Here is an 18,829-nt window from a genome sequence, read left to right as displayed (position 1 = left end):
GGTCTTCCTTACAAATACATTTTTCACTGACTTTTTTTTTCTCTTTTGAGAGCGAGAGAAACAAACGTCAGTGAGTGGAACCCACACCCTGCGCAGAGCCCTGACGGGAAGCTAATCTGATCTGATCTGATCTAGTCTTTGGTGCAAGGGACGTCGCTCAACCAATTGAGCCACAAGAGCGTGGTGTCCTGATTTGCCTAACACCCAATGCCAGCGGGCTGCAAGCTCGGGCCTGGAGCGTGTCATCGTATGTGTGCCGACGAAGACACTTCTCTACCGGACAAGCCGCGTGGTGAGGGCTCATGCTCGGGACAAAAGGCCCCAGGCAACAGGTAGGACAGAGACTATGGCAAGCCAGCTGCCTCCTCCGTTCCTGAGGAGCGCGTGTGAGGTGTGATGTGAGAAACACGGAAGGGAGAGAGGAAGAAGAGCTGAGCAGGTGGAGAGACACTCATCCACCTTGCACCCCATTTGCTCTTGATTCCGAATCCAGGGCTTTCATGGAACCCTAGGACCTGGCTCCATCTCCGTGGTCCATAACGAAACACTCAACACAGCCCTGGCTGGTTCGGCTCAGTGGACAGAGCGTCGGTCTAGGGACTGGAGGGTCCCGGATTTGATTCCGGTCAAGGGTACATGCCCTGGTTGTGGGCTCGATCCCCAGTAGGGGACGTGCAGGAGGCAGCTGATCAATGATTCTCATTACTGATGTTTCTATCTCTCTCTCCTTTTCCCTTCTTCTCTGAAATCAATAAAAACAATTTTTTTTAAAGAAAGAAAAACTCAATACAGCCTCAACGTGGCGTTAAGGGGCACAGGACACGGTCCTTCCCTGGGGGATAGGAGTGAGACCACAGAAATGAAGACACCGTCCTCATCTGATGTCTCCTCCCTCCTGCCTTTTTCCACGGAGCAGTCTGGCGGCTGTGGTTTACGGGCTCCGAGGCAGGTAAGCCTGGGTCCGGACTAAGTCCAGGCTGCCCAGGGCGGGTGCACTCAGCCCTGCTCCTGCCGGGCTCTGCAAGCCACTGCTGCTGGATATTCGCCCGTTAGGAAGAGGGAGCTAAATTCCGAAGTCTTCCATTTTCTGGCAACATGGCAGGTTAGACACCCTGATGGACCTTCTTGCTATAAACAACTAGAAATGCTGGATCAGATGAGCCATTTAGGAAGAAAAATAATCTTTTAAAATTCGCGATGAGCTATCCAAACATTACCTCCCTAAGAAATAGCTGGAGGCCGCAGACTGCTTGAGGACGGAAACCCGGGAAGTCCAGGAGCGGCCTGTGGGGGGCCTCCCAGAGGCGTCTGCAGAAGGCGGGACCCTGTGCTTTGCTTCTCACGCCTCAGGGACAACAGTGGGACCCCCACCACCCAGAGCCCGGGTGACGGTGCGAGAGGTGCTCTCCACCGCAGCCCCTGCTGGCCAGCCCCGCCCGGACAAACACGGAGAGACGCACCCCGCGCCGCCCAGGGCCTCGGAGGAACCCGCCATCTCGGCCTTGGCGGTGGGTGACGGACCACAGAGGACAGACCACCTCCCCCGGCAGGCTGTGATCACAGTGACCCTCACCCCGCTCTCCCTGCCTGACTGTCCACCCAACGATCCTCAGAGAGCAATGGCGGGAGGAGAGGCTGACCAGGAAGGCCATCTAATCATCGCGACTGATCGAGAAGAGAGAGAAAAGATGAGGCTTTTCTGGGAGAAAATACTTGTAACATACAAGGTGTCGCCCCAGTGCGTACACACACTGAGTAATGAGAAAGGCAGCATTTATGAAGACACATTTCCGTTTGCAAGGCTGAGCCCTCAGCCGTTAGAGTGTGTATACATTTTGGGGGACAGACTGTATGTAACCGAAAGAGGAACTGTTCCCAAAATGTATTTTAAAATTCTGGAAATCAAGAAAAAAGGAAACAGTTGGAGAAACAGAGACATGGTCAGTAAGCGCTTTCAGGAGAGAAGATGGTCAGTACGGCGTAAAAAGGCGCCTGGCCTCACTAGCACTCAGAACTCCGATGAGAAGCCACCGCACGCCCGGCTGCCGGGGGGAAATCCGCCTTACAGAACCAAGGCGGGGAGGGAGGAGAGGGAGAGTTTACTGGTCCCACCGCCTGGGAGAACTACTGCTGTGTCATGCAGGAATGTCTGAACACTGCACCCCGAACACCTAGCGGTGTGTGTGTCCTACCCCCCTCCCCCCCCCACGGAAAAGTAGTGACGAATGAGTGTGATGTGACCCACGGGCAGCACGCACACCTGGTGGTGGTGAGACAGACAGGTGTTAGGTCCCTATCAGCGCAGCAGCCCCTGACGCACAGTTTCACTTTCTGCGGTTTCAGTTACCCTTGGTCCACTGGGGTCGGAGAATAGTAAATGGAACATTCCAGAACCAAACAATTCATATGTTTACACGGCTCTCATCCTCCCAGGACATGACTCGTGCTTTGCCCGGCAGGTCCACACCGCGGGGCCACCCACCCGTGGGCCGCGCGGTGTCACACGCCTGCCACAGCGGCACAGTCTGTGTTCAGGTCGCCCTTATTTGACTTAATAATGTCCCACCCGCAAGAGGAACGATGCTGTCACCTGGATGTACCAGGGAAGCTGTAAAATGGAAATACGTATTCCAAGGAAAGAGGTGGTATCTGTAGAGGTCAGCTCTGACCACGGCCTGGGCATCTCTCCCCGCTCCCCGCCCCCCAATGGAGAAGGGAGACTACTGCATCCTGGACCCATAAAATGCAAAACCAAGGGCGACGAAGTCAACAGGCAGAAGGTGGCCACCTCTGGAGGGGGGCCGGGGGTCGGCAGCACAGGTAGGATGTCCAGGCCGCAGTGCAGGCTGCATCACACTCCCCCGTCAGTGGGGGGCAGGGAGGACCAGGATGGCCACCTTCTGCATGTTGTTTGTCGCCCCTTGGTTTTGCAGCGTGCCTGACGCGCGTTTGGCGTTTTGTAAATGATCGCGCATCGATGCCGCATGCAGCAGAAACCATTTAAAAGTAAGTGCGGGCACTGGGACCCCTGCCTCACCCTCCGTGGTGTGTGAGCAGCCCACGGAGGCGGTGGAGGTGTGGAAAGATCAGCTGTGACCACGCTCTGTATTATCTGCATTCTCAGAAGTCTGAGCTCACAGGACTGGCCTCCCCCGCTCACGGACACTCCAACACGGTCTGGCTGACACCAGTTCGGTCTGCAGGCTCCAGCTTCCAGGGACAATGGTTTCTCCCGAACGTCACCGGGTTTGGATGAAAGTCGGAGAAAGTTCCTTTTCAATTTCAGCTGCTTTGACCTTCTCCTGGCCTCCCATCCCCCACCCGGTGCGATTCCTCCCCTCATCCAGCAAAAGCGTGCCTTCACCTCCCCGAGGCAGGGGCTGGGCAGCCTGGGTCCTGGGCATCACCTGCCCACGTGCTCTCCCACCACCACGTGACCTTGGGGAGTCACAGGGAACACACGTGGCGCAGGCACAGAAATCAGGCGGATCCCGCAGGCCGGCTTCTGTCTCCAGCCCCGGGCCCGGCCGCTCCCCTGCGCCCGGCTCCTGGCCGAGAGGCAGGGCCGGCAGCGCTCAAACTGGGCCAGAGCCGCCGCAGTCACGCTGGGAGCCGGAGCCCAGGCTCGGGCGGAGCGCAGAGCGGCAGGCAGGCGCTGAGTGTTATATTTAAGGAGCGTTTTGGAGGTCAGGAAGCGAGGAGCGTGGGGGAGGGAGCGCCTCCTCTCTGTCCTCCAGCCAGAGCCCTCTTCCAAACTCCGCAGCGAGGGTGGCAGATGGCCACGGCCACGGCCATGGCCACGGCCGGCCAGCGCTCCCGGTCAGGGCTCCTCCGCCTCCCTGCCCCCCCTCCCCCGCGGCATCTCGCCACCCTCTGCCACCATTAGTCACTGGCTCTGGGGCGATCATGTGAGCTGCAGGCATCGGCCTTGCCTTCTGGTCTGTGCGTCTGTGTCAGCTCCCCAGCTGGGAGCCCTCCTCGCCCCCCCACTCCCTTAGGGACCCCTGCACACCCTGTCCTCCCCCCTCCCAGGGTCTGCTCCTGGGAGGGGGAGAGGGCGGGGGGGGGGGAGGGCGGGGAGGGGCAGGCGGAGAGCACGAGCAGAGAGGCTGACAGACTGTGTGGGAAGCAGGTGGGTCTGTTCTTCCCAAGAATGCTCCTCCGCCTGAGCCGGGCTCACTGAGGGCGCCGAGTTACAGACAAGGACAGGCCGCCCCCGCCTTCTCGGCCCCCCCCCCCCCCCACAAGCTGCTAATCCAGAATGTTCTTCAGCAACAACAGCAGAGGAAGGTCACAGCCAAGCTCCCGGAGGCTCCGTCCCTCCCCCGGCTGCTTCACCACAGGAACGAGGCGGCGGGCTCCCCAGCCTGGCTCTGCCCGGCCCTGGGCTTCTCAGCACGGGAGGCGGCACGGCCCCCCGGAACAGGAAGCAGCGCCCACCGCCAGGAGCGGGCCCGGGGGTGGGGTGGAGGCTGGGGGAGGCCAGCCGAAGGTCCAGCCTTGCCTGGGCCATGAGCCCCCCTCGCTCCGCCGCCTCCGGTCAGCTGGGCCCGAGCACTGCCTCCCCTTCCCTCCCCTCCCGCGAGCCCACGGAGCTCTCTCTGGCTCCTTCTCCACGGAGACTTCTTGGCGTGAAAGAGGACTGGTTCCCTGGCCCTGCTGTTGGCAATGGGCACCTCAGAGAGACACCCTGCCTCCACCCTCCCTTCCCTTCACCCCCAAACAGCTCCGGGCTGCTCCCCGTCTCCTCCGCCAGCTGTCGGGGTCACAGTGCGCCGGCTGCTAGACGGAGGGTGGCCCTAGGACAGTGGTCGGCCAGTTGCGGCTCTTGAGCCACATGCGGCCTTGGGCCCCTTGCGTGTGGCTCAGCGTTAGAACCACTTCTTCAAAATAGACTCGCCCAGGCCGAAAACCGGCTTCTGAGCATGGGCCGCGGAGTTCCGATCGCAGTGTGTGTGTGTGTGTGCCCCCACGTGGAATTTTGTGGAAGAGCCGCATGTGGCTTGCGAGCCACAGTTTGCCGACCACGGGACAGCCCCTCGGAGAACCCGCCAGCAGGAGTGTGGACACGCCGAGGCCCCGCATGCTAAGGACGTGCAGAGGGGAGGGGGCGGGTTTCCACGGCCCCGCCGCTCCTCCTGCTATCCCGGAGGAAATCGGGGTGCTGGGGACCCAGGCTCTCTCGAGGGGAGCCCCGCACCACAGCCAGCTGCTGTGCCTCACTCCCCTCCACGGGCGCCCTGTCTCTCAGCTCAGTCACACGGAACAACGGCCGCGGACACGTCTCCTGGCCAAGGCCGCGCAGGAGTCCGTATGGCAGAGGAACCGCCTGCGGACACGACGGCTGGGAACACCGCGCTCCTGGCTGACCAGGCGGACCCGGTCCCGGGGCCTGTGCGGCTCAGCCGGCATTGACGTCAGCCTGGAGTCCAGACCCACGGAGCAGCTGTGTGCCCCTGAGCACGTCCCTCCTCCCCCAGGCTCAGCTCCATCTGGGAAAGGGGATGAGGGCAGCAGCCCTGAGCATGGCCAGGGGTTAAGGGCACAAAACTTGTCTGTGACCATTATTTTTGATTACCGTATTTTCCGGCGTACAAGACGACTTTTGAAACGAAAAAAAGCCTGCTCAGATTGGCCAGAGTCAGAGAGGCGGTCTATTAAAAAAAGAACTGGTGTTGCCTCAGAAGTGGGGGGTAGTCTTGTACAGCGTATATAGGCCTAAACCTATGTTTTAACTGTAAAATTAGGGGGGTCGTCTCATACGCCGGAAAGTACGGTACTCTGGTCTCAACACAGAAAAGTTAGCCAGAACAAGGATCCAGTATTTATTTACCGTCCTTCATGGAGGCAAGAACGTCCTCTCTGCAGGACAGGTGTCAGCGCAGCTGCTCCTGTCGCTGCCGACGGTCGGAGCGCGGAGGGAGCCGTCTGACGGCTCACGGCCCACCCTCCGGGCCGCTTCTCGGCAGCGCCTTAAGGCTGAAAAAGGCTCAAAAGTATCCTCAGCACCAGGCCCACAGCACAGCCGGGCCGGGCCTGCTTGCGCCGAGCTCAGGCGGGTGTCTGCGGCTGGGGTGCCCGGTAGGTGCCCTCCGTACGAAGTCCCCGCCACCGGGCCGATTCGGGCATGGTGCTGTGTGCCCCGAGGTGAAGCCCTGCCTGCATCTGTGAGCAGCTAGGAACAGCAAGGCCACCTGACACGTTTCAAACTCTAAATAGACTGAATTAAAAAAAAATATATATATATATATATATGTATTTTTATTGACTTCAGAGAGGAAGAGAGAGGGAGAGAGAGAGAAACCTCAGTGATGAGGTGCCTCCTCACACCTCCAACTGGGGATGGAGCTCGCAACCTGGGCATGTGCCCTTGACTGGAATCGAACCCGGGACCCTTCAGTCCACAGGCCAGCATCCTACCAACTGAGCCAAACCGGCGAGGGCCTGAATTTTTAATTTTTAATAACATGTCCTTTTACATTTTGTGTTAAAATATTATTTAAATATGAATAATGGTGGTGATAACTTCATATTTTAGTTTTGCTATCTTTTATAGGTAAAATAAATATCTGGCAATTATGCTTCAGTCTACCAACTTCTTCCAATTTGTCTACATAATCCACACATGTGCAGACTCCACTATGAGGCAGGCCTCTGAGCTGGTGACCACAGCTGATCTCCTACCGCCAGTGACCTCCCACAGCCGCTGACCTCTCACAGCCGGTGACCCCCCACAGCCCGTGACACCCCACAGCCGGTGACCTCCCACAGCCTGTGACCCCCCCACAGCCCGTGACCCCCCACAGCCGGTGACCTCCCACAGCCGGTGACCTCCCACAGCCCATGACCTCCCACAGCCGGTGACCTCCCACAGCCCATGACCCCCCACAGCCGGTGACCTCCCACAGCCCATGACCTCCCACAGCCGGTGACCTCCCACAGCCGCTGACCTCTCACAGCCGGTGACCTCCCACAGCCCGTGACCCCCCACAGCCAGTGACCCCCCACAGCCGGTGACCCCCCACAGCCGGTGACCTCCCACAGCCCGTGACCCCCCACAGCCGGTGACCTCCCACAGCCCATGACCTCCCACAGCCGGTGACCTCCCACAGCCGCTGACCTCCCACAGCCTGTGACCTCTCACAGCCGCTGACCCCCCACAGCCGGTGACCTCCCACAGCCTGTGACCCCCCACAGCCCGTGACCCCCCACAGCCGGTGACCTCCCACAGCCGGTGACCTCCCACAGCCGGTGACCCCCCACAGCCGGTGACCTCCCACAGCCGCTGACCTCCCACAGCCCGTGACCCCCCACAGCCGGTGACCTCCCACAGCCCGTGACCCCCAACAGCCTGTGACCCCCCACAGCCTGTGACCCCCCACAGCCACTGACCTCCCTCAGCCGGTGACCTCCCTCAGCCGGTGACCTCCCACAGCCGGTGCCTCCCACTCCACTGGGAGGCAGCCTGCCTCGGAATGGGGCTCCCGCAGCTCAGGGCCTGCTCCTGAGTGCTCCCTCGGTCGCAGGGTCCTGACTGAGTCTCTTTTTAACATGACATTAATGTTATATATGACATATATCACATTATGTTAGTTTAAGTGCACAGCATGGTGATTCGGTATGAACACACACACACACACACACACATACACACACACACTATGGGCTTAAACTGCGCAATCCACTTATACGTGAATTTTTAAAGATAAATACATACACTACTGTAAATGTATTTTCTCTTTCTTAGGATTTTCTTAATACTGTACCAATTTCCTGTCTCTTACAGTATATGACACCGTATGTAACACATGTAACATACACCGAATGTGTTAACTGGCGGTCTATGTTGTCAGCATTAGGCTTTTTAGAAGTCAGGCCCTGGGGGAGTGAGGTTACATGCAGATGCCAGCTGTGGGGGCGGGATGCGTGTGCCTCGCTGATCCCCACATGGTTAAGGGTCACCTGTGTATTGCAAAATGGCCCCCACAGCGCAGCCAGCTAACATCCACCCCGTGTGCAGTTATAAGGTGAGGAACCTAGCCTGGAGTGCTTTAACAACGCCTTCAACACGCCTGTGCTCCCCAAACAAGCATGTACCATCACCGAGACCCCCGGCCTCAGACCCCGATTCCCACCGTCCCCGGACACCTTCCTTCCCTGGAGCCTCAATGAGGAACCCCGCTGCCCTGCACACCTCCTCTGCCCGACCCCGGGCCCCTCGCAAACAGCCCCACCAGCGACCCTGCGCCCCCGTCACCCTGTGCCCGTCACAAATATCACCCCCAGCGACCCTGCGACCCCGTGCCCCTCACAAACAGCCCCACCAGTGACCCTGCGACCCCATGCCCCTCACAAATATCACCCCCAGCGACCCTGCGACCCCGTGCCCCTCACAAATATCACCCCCAGCGACCCTGCGCCCCCATCACCCTGTGCCCGGCACAAATATCACCCCCAGCGACCCTGCGCCCCCATCACCCTGTGCCCGGCACAAATATCACCCCCAGCGACCCTGAGACCCCGTGCCCCTCACAAATATCACCCCCAGCGACCCTGCGACCCCGGGCCCCTCACAAACAGCCCCACCAGCGACCCTGCGACCCCGCGCCCCTCACAAACAGCCCCACCAGCAGCCCTGTCACCGGGCCAGACACTGGAGCCCCGCCTACAAGCTTCCACCTCCGATGTGATTGGGCAGAAAGTCATGTCCATTCCAGCTCCCCAAATATAACTCCAGGTGGCTTCCTGCTATCGACCTTTAGCTGCCTTTCAATTCTAATCTTTAGGCGGGCAGGTATAGTTACCTCTCCTATTTGTTTATTCACTAAACATTAACTGAGCATCCATCACATACCAGCTAATATGCTAGATGCTAAGGGTTTTGTGGCTAAAAAAGCAAAAAGACACAACCCCTGTCCTTAAAAAGCTTATAGTCTATAGGAAAGATAGACAAAACATGTAAAAAAAAAACACAAAAAAACAGTGTCAAAGATGGCACAAGATGATAAAATTATCAGTTATCTGCCTACTCTGCAGCCAGGGGTACTCTTCCAGGAGCATGCCAACCAGTGTGCCCAGGCCTCCCTGCCTTTCCTCTTGGACAAGCACTTTTCGGACGTGCCAGCACCCCTCTGCGCAGCCGGGCGCGGTGCAAGGCTGCACGGCGTGCCCGCTCCTGCTGGCCACTCAGTTTCAGCTCCTCCTGTCCCCACGTGCCTCCACCGCCTGGGCCCAGCAGCCTGCTGGGCCTGGGCTCTGCGAGGTCCGCCGTGCCCTCCCGCCGTGCCCTCCCGCCCGCTGCTCAGCGAACACCTGTGTCTCATTCCGTCCTCACAGCAGCCCCACGGGGTCCGCAGCATCCCCCTCCCGCCGGCTCACAGCACCGCAAGGGGCAGCGCCTCTCCCCTTGGTCCACCCGACAAGCCCACCCAGGCTGCAGTTCTCCTAGGGAACCCCACTTCCTGTGGAGAGCCCGCAGCCGTCCGGGCGCCGTCCGCCCCGATGGCCGGGCTTCCGGGGCGCCCTGCCGTGTCCCCAGCCCACGAGCGCCCGCTCAGTGACCGTGCGCACCCACGGGACCTCTCTGCGCCCTGTCGCTGGCCGGGAGTGGGTGAGTGAAGGCCATCCCCCTCTCTCAAGGCTGAAACGAAACTCTCAGGCCCAGCTCGCCATCCACGCGTCCGCACAGGCACAGCAGCCATCAGACGCCGGTCTGACTGCAGCCTCAGGACAGGCGGGGCCCAGAGATGCAGTGGCCGCTCAGCTCAGCCTCCGAGTCCCAGGCACAGCCTCGCCCACAGCCCGGCGGGGGCTGGCACCGCCTCCGCGGGTGGCGCCTCCTCCAGGGCCACCCTGCCAACGGCGCTTCACTCCGGGGAACTGACTCGGCTCCCCGGGACGAAGGGAAACGGCGCCCCGGGAATGAAGGGGAAGGCCGCGGTGCGGGGGCACGGACATGCGTGTCGGCATTAACGAGTGATGCCCAGGTCACACGCGAGGGGCTTACGGAGTCGCCATGAGGCTTTGGCTCAGCGTCCACTGCCTTTGCACGTTATCAGCGATCCAGCCTGTCGGCCGTCACACACAGGCTCTCCCTGTGCCTGGCCTCAAAAGGCAAACAGGTCCTTCTTTAAGAAATACGTTTTTCTTGATTTTTGCAGCGAGCAGAAGGGAGAGGGAGAACAGAGAAACATCGGAGTGAGAGTGGGACATTGAGAGGCTGCCTCTTGCACACCGGCTACACTTCGGTGCTCGGGACACCCAGCCCACCGAGCCGCCTGGCCAGGGCGCGGGCAGCATCCTCAGGGGAGCGTCCAGTCACGTCACGGAGATGGCGTGGGAGCCCCGTTGGGACAAGCTGCCCGAAAAAACCCAGAGGCACAGCACGGCTCTCGGACCCTCCCCTGACGTCCACCCCAGGGCCTCCAGGGGTCCGGGCCCAGGGAAGACACCCGGACTGCACGCCCTCCAAGGGCTGGGGCCGGAGAAGGCGAGGAAAAGCGTTCCAGGCTGAGGGTCCCTGGCGTCGGATCTGACCAATCAGATTCCCTCAGTGGTCCAGCTCCCAGGTGGGAGTCCCCACTGATTAGGCCACCCTGTACCACTCTGACATCGATGCTTCTCTGTTCTCCCTCTCCCTTCCTCTCGCTGCAAAAATCAAGAGGGGTGCAAAGGCCAAGAAGAAACGCCGCCTCCCTGTCCACCCTCATGCAGACGCAGGCAGAGCACCCGTGTCCGAACCAACCGGATGACTCCCACCCCTCTGTTCCCGGGACAGCCCTGGCCGGTCCCAGACCGCCCAGAACATGGGTGCCGCCGGGCGCAGGCGTGCAGGGGCAGTGTGCCTGCAGAGATGGCACTAGGCTCAGAGGGCAGCACTGCAGCCGCAGCTCGAAGCAAGCTCAGCTCCAGGTGTCTGCCCTGGCTGCCTCGGCGCCCTGCCCAGGGGCACAGCGCCTGGCACTGCCAATGCGCAGAAAAACAGACCCAGAGAGGGCACTCAACTGTGTGCTGAAGCGAGGGGAGCTGGGACCCAGGCAGGAGGGAGAGAGTGAATCAGGGGAGTGAGCTGTTCTCGTTTGTGTTTTTCCTTCCGGCTCCTGGCACATGTGACAGAGCGAAGCTCGTTAGAACAGCAGATGCATGTGGTTGTCACCATGTGCGGAGCAGGAGACGGAAGCCCAGAGGGGCAAAGTGACCCGGATGGGGTCACACAGCATGTGGGGGCAGGAGAAAGGAGCCAGGCTAGGTCCGTGACCCTCGACCTGCCCTAACCACTGTGACTCCTGCCTGCCGCCCTCAGCACAGCTGCCCCTCTGTCGCCTGGATGCCCGACCGGCTCCAGGAGTCTGAGCCCTGGAGTCCCATCTCCCATCCTGAGAGAAGGGAGACCCACCACCTGGCCGAAAAGGAAGGCCCAAAGCCAGGGCCGAGGCATTCTGGAAGGACAACCTGCCTCTTCTGTACGGGGCCTGAGGCTGGGGTGGGGCTTACACGCGCGCGCGCGCGCGCACACACACACGCACACGCACACGCACTCGGCTCCTTAGATCCCCTGTCCATTCCCAGCTTGGAAAAATGCACAGAAAAACAGATTGCAAATTGCAATCAGGATTCAGGCGAGATTAGAAATCCATCTGGGGAACGCCCTCTAGCACGCCTGTAGGGTCCACGCAACACAGCACCTAGTCCCATCCCAGGAGGTGCCCGGGCCAGACTCCCATTGGGGCCTCGGAGGAGCCGAGGGCGGGAAGGACAGGGCACCCACCGCTCAGAGACAGACGCCTCACAAGCCTCCTGCTGCGGCAGGAGGACCAGGCACAGCGACCCGCCCGGCCTCCTCCCAGTCAGAGGGGAGAGAGGACACAGGGTGAAAGGCTGTGGAGACTCCACAGGAAGCACTGGAGTGTGTGTGTGTGTGTGTGTGGGGGGGGGGGCAGAGGAAGAAGAAGGAGGTAAAGGAGAGGGGCAGCTAAAGGAGGGGCAGAGGGGAATGAACAAAGGCGGAGCTCAAGGGGAAGAAGGCACGGAGCCTGCCCAGGCCACGCTGCGGCGGCCACACCCGCCCATTCGGTCCTCCCGCCCCATCGCTCCCCTCGCGCGGACTCCCCATGCCGGAGGGGGCGGGGAGGAGGGAGGAGTGAGCCAAAGACAGAGGTGCAGCGAAGCCACTTACGCACAGTGCGGCCGGCAGCACTTCCATCCTACCTTTGCTGACGCCACGTCGGCCGGCTCCATGGTCTCCGCTTGGCTACGGAGCGGCCCCTCCAGGAGAAAAGGCAGAGTCACAAACGCCCCCAGGGAGCACCCCCCGGGGCTCCCTGTCAGGGAGAGGACTGAGCGGGGGTCCCCAGGCAGTTGGGGGTCTGCGGGTGCCCCCACGGATGCCCATGGGAGGCGGGGCCGGGGGCAGCTCCCCTGCCTGGGACCTCCTCCCAGGAGCAGTGTGTGGGGCTCCACAGGCGCCCCCTGCTGGGCGAGGGCAGCGATGCAGACCTGCCCTCCCGTCAGCAGCCTGCGGCCCCGGAGAGGGAGCTTGTGCAGGAGGTGCTGGGCGCAGCAGGAGGGAGGCGGGCCGCGGGGGGCGGGCGTGAGAACCCCGAGAAGAAGGCGCGGCACTCGGACTTCGGACGAGCAGGAGCGGCTGCGGGCGGAGCTGAGCGGCAGAGCGGGCGGCGCGGAGTGAGGGGCAGGGGCGGCACTCACCTGCCGGGAACTGTCACACTGACCGGGGCCTCCCGGGGAGCCGGAGCGGGCGGCTGGCACCCCCACTGCGCTCCGCTCCCCAAGCCCTGCCGGGGCCTCTGCCCGAGGACACATGCTGCGGCGGCGGCGGGTCTGCGGCCGCTCTCCGCGCCGCCGATTGGAGGAGCGGGATGTGCGGCCCGCTCTCCGCACCGCCGATTGGGGGAGCGGGATGTGCGGCCCGCTCTCCGCGCCGCTGATTGGAGGAGCGGGATGACTTCATACGCCCATTCATCCCCCGGGCCCGGCCCAGCAGGACGCGCCGTGCAAGCTGCGCCTCCGCTCCCCTCGGCCCATGGACCGACCCCGGGGCAGGTGGCGTGGGCACAGCCGCCGGGGGCGGGGGCAGAGCACCCAGCCCTCAGGGAAGAGGGAGCAAGCTGTTCTTGTTTCTCCCTGAAACACGGAGGGTTCGCTGCTCTGAGCCCTGCCTGCCCGAGCTGCCACCGCGAAAATCAGGAGAGCAGCGCCCCCCTTAGCCCCGAAACCTGCCAACAGGTGCGCCCTTCCCCCTTCGGGCCGGAGCACGGAACTATTCCTCCCACTCGGTCAGAGAGGACAGACCGACAGACCGGGGAGAAGCAGACCGGCCTTCTGGGCGCCCGAGCCCAGCCCCCTGCCTGGCACCACCCCCTGCCGGGCACCACCCTGGGCTGGGCTCGCGGTGCGCCTCCCGCCCTTGCTGCCCCTCCAGCGCCCTCCCGCCCCAGGCCCAGCCCAGGCCCCTGGAGCCTCAGGCGCCGGCAAATGGCTGAACTGAGGAAAGTGGAGTAAAAGCAGCAGCAATGAGGGTGTGCTCCTCACTGGCCGCCTCCACTTCCCTAGCTGTTCCCGCTCCCCCGGTTCTCACCTGCTCCCCCAGGAAGCGCCCTCAGGGGACCATAAGCCAGGAGAGTGCTCCCTGAGACTGACAGGCAGGCCGTGCCCCCCCCCCCCCCTTACTTCCCCAGCCTCTGTGTCCAGCTGAGTCACAGGGACCACAGCAGCAGGACTCCCGTTTGCAGGCGCTCCTCATTACAATGCATTTCAGACTCACTGCCTCACTGAAAACCAAGGGGCCCTGTGGGGGCCGTTCTGCTTCCCATTCAGAGGTGATTGTCTGAGGTGGAAGGGGCGGGCAGTGACCAGCCCGAGGTCGCACAGTAGAGCCCTATGACGCTCAGGCTTCAGTCCCACCCAGTGACTATCACTCCCTCTGACATCCCACACTCCCCTCCCCACAGCCGTCCCAGCCCTGCGCCCATCACCACAGAGAGGATAACATCTCGTTAATCTGGTGTTTCCCTTTGGTAGCCCCTTTTTAAAGATGGCAAAGTTATAGTTAAAATAAGAAAATACACGATCAAATATAGGGAAATGCCTAGGGCCTATCTATCCACAGGTCAGTGCATACATTTAGCAGACCTGAGTCCAATGGAAACTGCTTTTAAAAAGAATCATGAGCCCTGGTTTGACTCAGTGGACAGAGTGTCAGCCTAAGGACTAAAGGGTCCCGGGTTCAATTCCTGCCAAGGGTACATGCCCGGGTTGGAGGCTCTATCCATCCCCCCAGTAGGGGGTGTGCAGGAGGCAGCCAATCAATGATTCTGTCATCATTGATGTTTTTCTCTCTCTATTGCGCCCCCTTCCTCTCTGAAATCAACAAAAATACTTAAAAATAAATACATAAATAAGTAAATAAATGAAAAGAATCATGAGCCCTGGCTGAATGTGACTCAGTTGATGGAGTGTCAGACTGCGGACCGAAGGGTCCGGGTTCGATTCCCATCAAGGGCACGTACCTCGACTGCAGGCTTCTTCCCTGGCCCGGGCCCTGGTTGGGGCGTGTGCAGGAGGCAACCGATCGATGTGCTTCTCTCACGTGGATGTTTCCCTGTCTTTCCCTCTCTCTTCCACGCTCCCTAAAAATCGATGGAATAAGTGTCCTCGAGTGAGGATTAAAAACAATAATAAAGAATCATGAAAGACTCCCTCACGTTGACTTTATGTAGGCAGAGAAGTAGGACAGGACTAGCAGGACTAGCAAGGCTGTGCGGCCTGGCTGCTGACGCACGTTCTTTTCAGACACGTGGACACGCACACCTCCCGCGTGTCCCGGTGCGCTGGCCACGGCGCCCGGTCCCACAAGCCCACGCGGAAAGGGCAGGATGCGGGCAGCAGGGCAGCAGCAGGCCAGTGGCTGGCTTCTTGCCCCTGCGCCGGGTAAGAGGCGTTGCTGGTACTAAACAGGCATTCCCCCGACACACACACACACACACACCCCAACGGGGTGAGGCGCCCCCACCTGGGCCTGTGCTGGGGCCTCTAATCGTGCCTCCGGCCGCTGCTCGGCCTGCTGTCCTCTGGGCTCCGGGCTGACAGTCACGCGCACCGACAGATGGAGACCAGAAGGCTGGCCCCAGGAGCAAGGATGTTCTGTTTCGTCAGAACCACACAGAACTCGGCCTCCCGTTCCTGAGCCTCCTCCCGCCTCCCGGGACCGAGCACAGGACGCGGATGGAGTCCCAGCCCCACACGAGCAGCGGGAACAGCTCCCCCAGCGGGAGCGGCTCGGCCAGACGCACACGTCCATTCACCACGTCCGCTCACCGGGAGCCACGTCCGCTCGCCGGGCGCCACGTCCGCTCGCCGGGCGCCACGTCCATTCACCGAGCGCCACGTCCACTCGCCGGGTGCCACGACCGAGTGCCACGTCCGCTCGCCGGGCGCCACGTCCATTCATCGACCGCCCACGTCCGCTCACCGGGCGCCACGTCCATTCACCGGGCGCCACGTCCATTCACTGAGCGCCACGTCCGCTCGCCGGGCGCCACGTCCATTCACCGAGCGCCACGTCCGCTCGCCGGGTGCCACGACCGAGTGCCACGTCCGCTCACCGGGCGCCACGTCCATTCACCGAGCGCCACGTCCATTCACCGAGCGCCACGTCCACTCGCCGGGTGCCACGACCGAGTGCCACGTCCGCTCACCGGGCGCCACGTCCATTCACCGACTGCCCACGTCCACTCGCCGGGCACCCACGTCCATTCACCGGGCGCCATGTCCACTCGCCGGGCGCCCACGTCCGCTCGCTGGGCGCCACGTCCGCTCGCCGGGCGCCACGTCCGCTCACTGAGCTTCTGGAACACAGCCTGAGCGCTGCCGCTCGGAGCAGACCACCTGGAAGGGCAGGGGGGCGGCCGGGACACGCTGGGCGTTAATGAGCGAGGAGGGAAGAGGACACCCAGGGTCCAAGATGATTCCAGAAGACAGAACAGAGGTGCTGCCGAGGGCGAGGGCAGACGGACGGCGCGGGGTGCCCACGGAGAGGCTCGGAGTGGCCCTCAGCTCCTCAGCGAGCCGCCTCTGCCCACTGGCTCCCGGCACAGGTGCCTCCTCCTCCCCCGCACTCCCTCTCCTCGTCCATCTGGGCCCACGCTCAGTGCAGACAGTCATCCGACAGAGCAGCTGTAACACCGTGTCCTCCACGGGCACCGCTCGGCGCGAGGCTTCCCCTCAGTGCTACCTTCTAGCCCTCACCGCTGTGCGAGGACCAGGCTAGGGAGGGGAGCCCGCTGCCTGCGGAGGGACCCCGTGTGGGGGGAGCAGAGGCGGTCCCTGAGGACGGTGCAGGCGGGACCCTGCAGCTGCTGCCTCACATTGCGGCGGCAAACCGGCAATGCCGATTCAAACCCGGGTCCGAGAGCCTCCGGTCTGCTCTGCGGGAGACGGCGTCCCGGTGAAGGGCAGGTCACGCTGAATGGGTGACCCCCGCAGAATGGCGGCTGGCCTGCTTGGCCTGTCCGGAGACTGCGGCTCTGGGTCAGGGCCTCTGCCCAGTGTCTGCGCGCCGCCTGTGAGCTACGGACTGCAGCGGGACGGCCAGGGCTCACAGAGACCCGGGAGCCGTCACCTGTGGCCTCGCACCCGGGAGACTGAACTGGCAGCTCCTCCTGAGAGGAGAGAGGGAAAGGAAGAAGAAGGAAGAGAGAGTGGGCGAGGAGAAAAAGGGCAGAGTGTGCGTGTGTGCAGGTGTGTGTGTGTATGTGTGTTCCGTTGTTGTGTGTGTGAAAGAGTGTTTGGAAGGTGATTCTCATGTGCTCAGCAGCCGCCAGCTCTTTGGGGACGTGAGCATGAAGAACGTGCTGCTCAGGCCCCGTGCTTTCGGGGCTGGACATGGCTCCCCTCACATCCCCCGCTTTGCCTGGGGGACACAGACCGGAGAGCGAGGCAAGGCGGTCCTCGGAGTGAGAAAAGGCGGAGAGGAATGGGGAAGAGCACCACAGCGGGTCTGCCTTCGGACATGGTGGGACGGTGTGGATACCGGGGTCTGTGTGTGTGTGTGTGTGTGTGTGTGTGTATGTAGGGAAACGTGGGGGAAGGGAACCAAAGAACAGGAAAGGAGTCCACAACGAGAGGAAGAAGGAAGAGACACAGAGAGAATCAGGGAAGCGATCCAGCTGCAGTGGAAGGAGAAGGGAGACTGAGTCGTCAACTCCACGCGGACATGCCCCTGGGATGCGACGGACAGGTCCGACGGGAGCCGCGCACAGCAGAGGCAGGAGCAGGAGGGCACCCAGTCCGAGGCCGATGCCTTGCAGACTGAGCCGCCCTGAGTGACAGGTCCACCTAGCAAAGGGGGCGGAGTAACTTCCCTCCGGGGCTGCTGTTGTGACGAAATAAGGTAGGACAGCGCTGAGCGTGTCAAAGCCCTCAAAATAGCAGTTATTATGCCTAACTAGAGGCCTGGTGCATGAAATGTGTGCCTGATATGGTCCCAGGCCTGGCCCACCGCTGGCCCCACCCCTCACTGCCACCCATCCCTGGCTCCCCATTCACCATCGGGTGATTGGAGCATGATGGCTGGGGGAAGGGACCGAGATGTCGGCAGTTCACCGGCCCTGCCCCCGCTGCGGGTCGCCCTCTGCGGGGGCGACCGGTGGGGTGGGGGCTTTGGCCTGCCACCCACTCCTGGTTTCCCGCTGGTCATCGGCCAATCGGAGTCTGCCGGCTGAGGAAATGGACCAAGAGGTGGTCAGTGCGCCTCATAGTGACTGGTGGAGTGGTTGTTCTGGTCATCCCGCCATTAGGGTCAATTTGTATGTCACCCTTCCGTTATATATATAATAAAAGCCCAGTGGTCGTATCGCCACAACGACCAAAGATCGGTCACCAGGGGGCTGTGTGCCCGGCAGCACGGCGAGGCACACGCGGGTGGGCAGGCTATGTGTGTGGTGAGGCGTGCGTCGGTGGGCGGGGACTGGACTCTGGGTCTTGTGCTGCCCCGGGGCTCGGGGGCCCCGGGTCTCGCATGATTTCCACAGTTCTGGGTCTCACGTGATCTCAGGCGCGGGGCCACTAGCACAGGACAATAAGAAATAATACCTCGGCGCTGAAGTTGTGCCACAGACTAAGTACACTGCGCTGTGTCTGGGCTGGCTCTTCTCATTTGTAGATGTGCAGCAGTTTCCTGTAGTAACAGGATTCTTACTGAAATATACCCCAGTTAACGTCCCAAGCAAGTTTCCCACCCAGCAGTGTCCGCGGGAAGGCGGGCGGCCACGGTGGGTGCTGAGGAAGGAAGCGTGCAGTGGGAAGAAAGGGCGAGCCCTCCAGCCCTTCCCGAGGTGCCTGCTCCGTGATCAGACCTACCTCGCCTCCGCCTCGGCTGCAGGGAGAGGACAGACTCTCTTGGCAGGTGCTAAGGGCCAGACCAGGAAGCAGGCGACAGCGCCGTGTCACTTCGAGGGGGAGGAAGGGGGGCAGGTGAAACTGTTCACTTGTGGATCCCAAAGCAGCTAAATTAATAACTAAGAGTTTCAGAAGTCCAGCCCTGCCCAGCTTGGCTCTGTGGCTGAGCATCGATCTATGCACCCAGAGGTCGCTGGTTCGATTCCCAATATGCCTAGGTTGTGGGCTCACTCCCCAGTAGGGGGCACGCAGGAGGCAGTCAAGCAATACTTCTATCTCTCTCTAAAAATCAATAAAAATAGCCCTAGCCCAGTGGTCAGCAAACTGCGGCTCGAGAGCCACATGCGGCTCTTTGGCCCCTTGTTTTTAGCAAAGGCCAGCTTAGGAGTACTCTAATTAAGTTAATAACAATGTA

The 18,829-nt window shown here is 61.5% G+C and overlaps 1 protein-coding gene across 10 annotated transcripts in view; it reads right to left on the bottom strand.

Moving 5' to 3' along the window:
- Positions 1 to 18,829, bottom strand: part of GRAMD1B (GRAM domain containing 1B) — a 172,780-nt gene that overhangs the window by 95,194 nt on the left and 58,757 nt on the right. Inside the window, exons 1-2 of one of the 10 annotated variants that reach the window (XM_036426003.2) lie at positions 12,706 to 12,787; positions 12,208 to 12,264 (exon numbers count right to left, since the gene is read on the bottom strand). The exons of 8 other annotated variants lie outside the window; for them this stretch is intronic. The gene's annotated coding sequence lies outside the window, so the exon portion shown is untranslated. One more of the 10 variants, XM_045577311.1, reaches the window with a different exon arrangement.

The sequence above is a fragment of the Pipistrellus kuhlii genome, unplaced genomic scaffold (assembly GCF_014108245.1).
Source record: "Pipistrellus kuhlii isolate mPipKuh1 unplaced genomic scaffold, mPipKuh1.p scaffold_m20_p_88, whole genome shotgun sequence".
Taxonomy (NCBI): domain Eukaryota; kingdom Metazoa; phylum Chordata; class Mammalia; order Chiroptera; family Vespertilionidae; genus Pipistrellus; species Pipistrellus kuhlii.
Note: the sequence above shows the minus strand (reverse complement) of the source record. Positions and strands in the feature narration are given on the sequence as shown.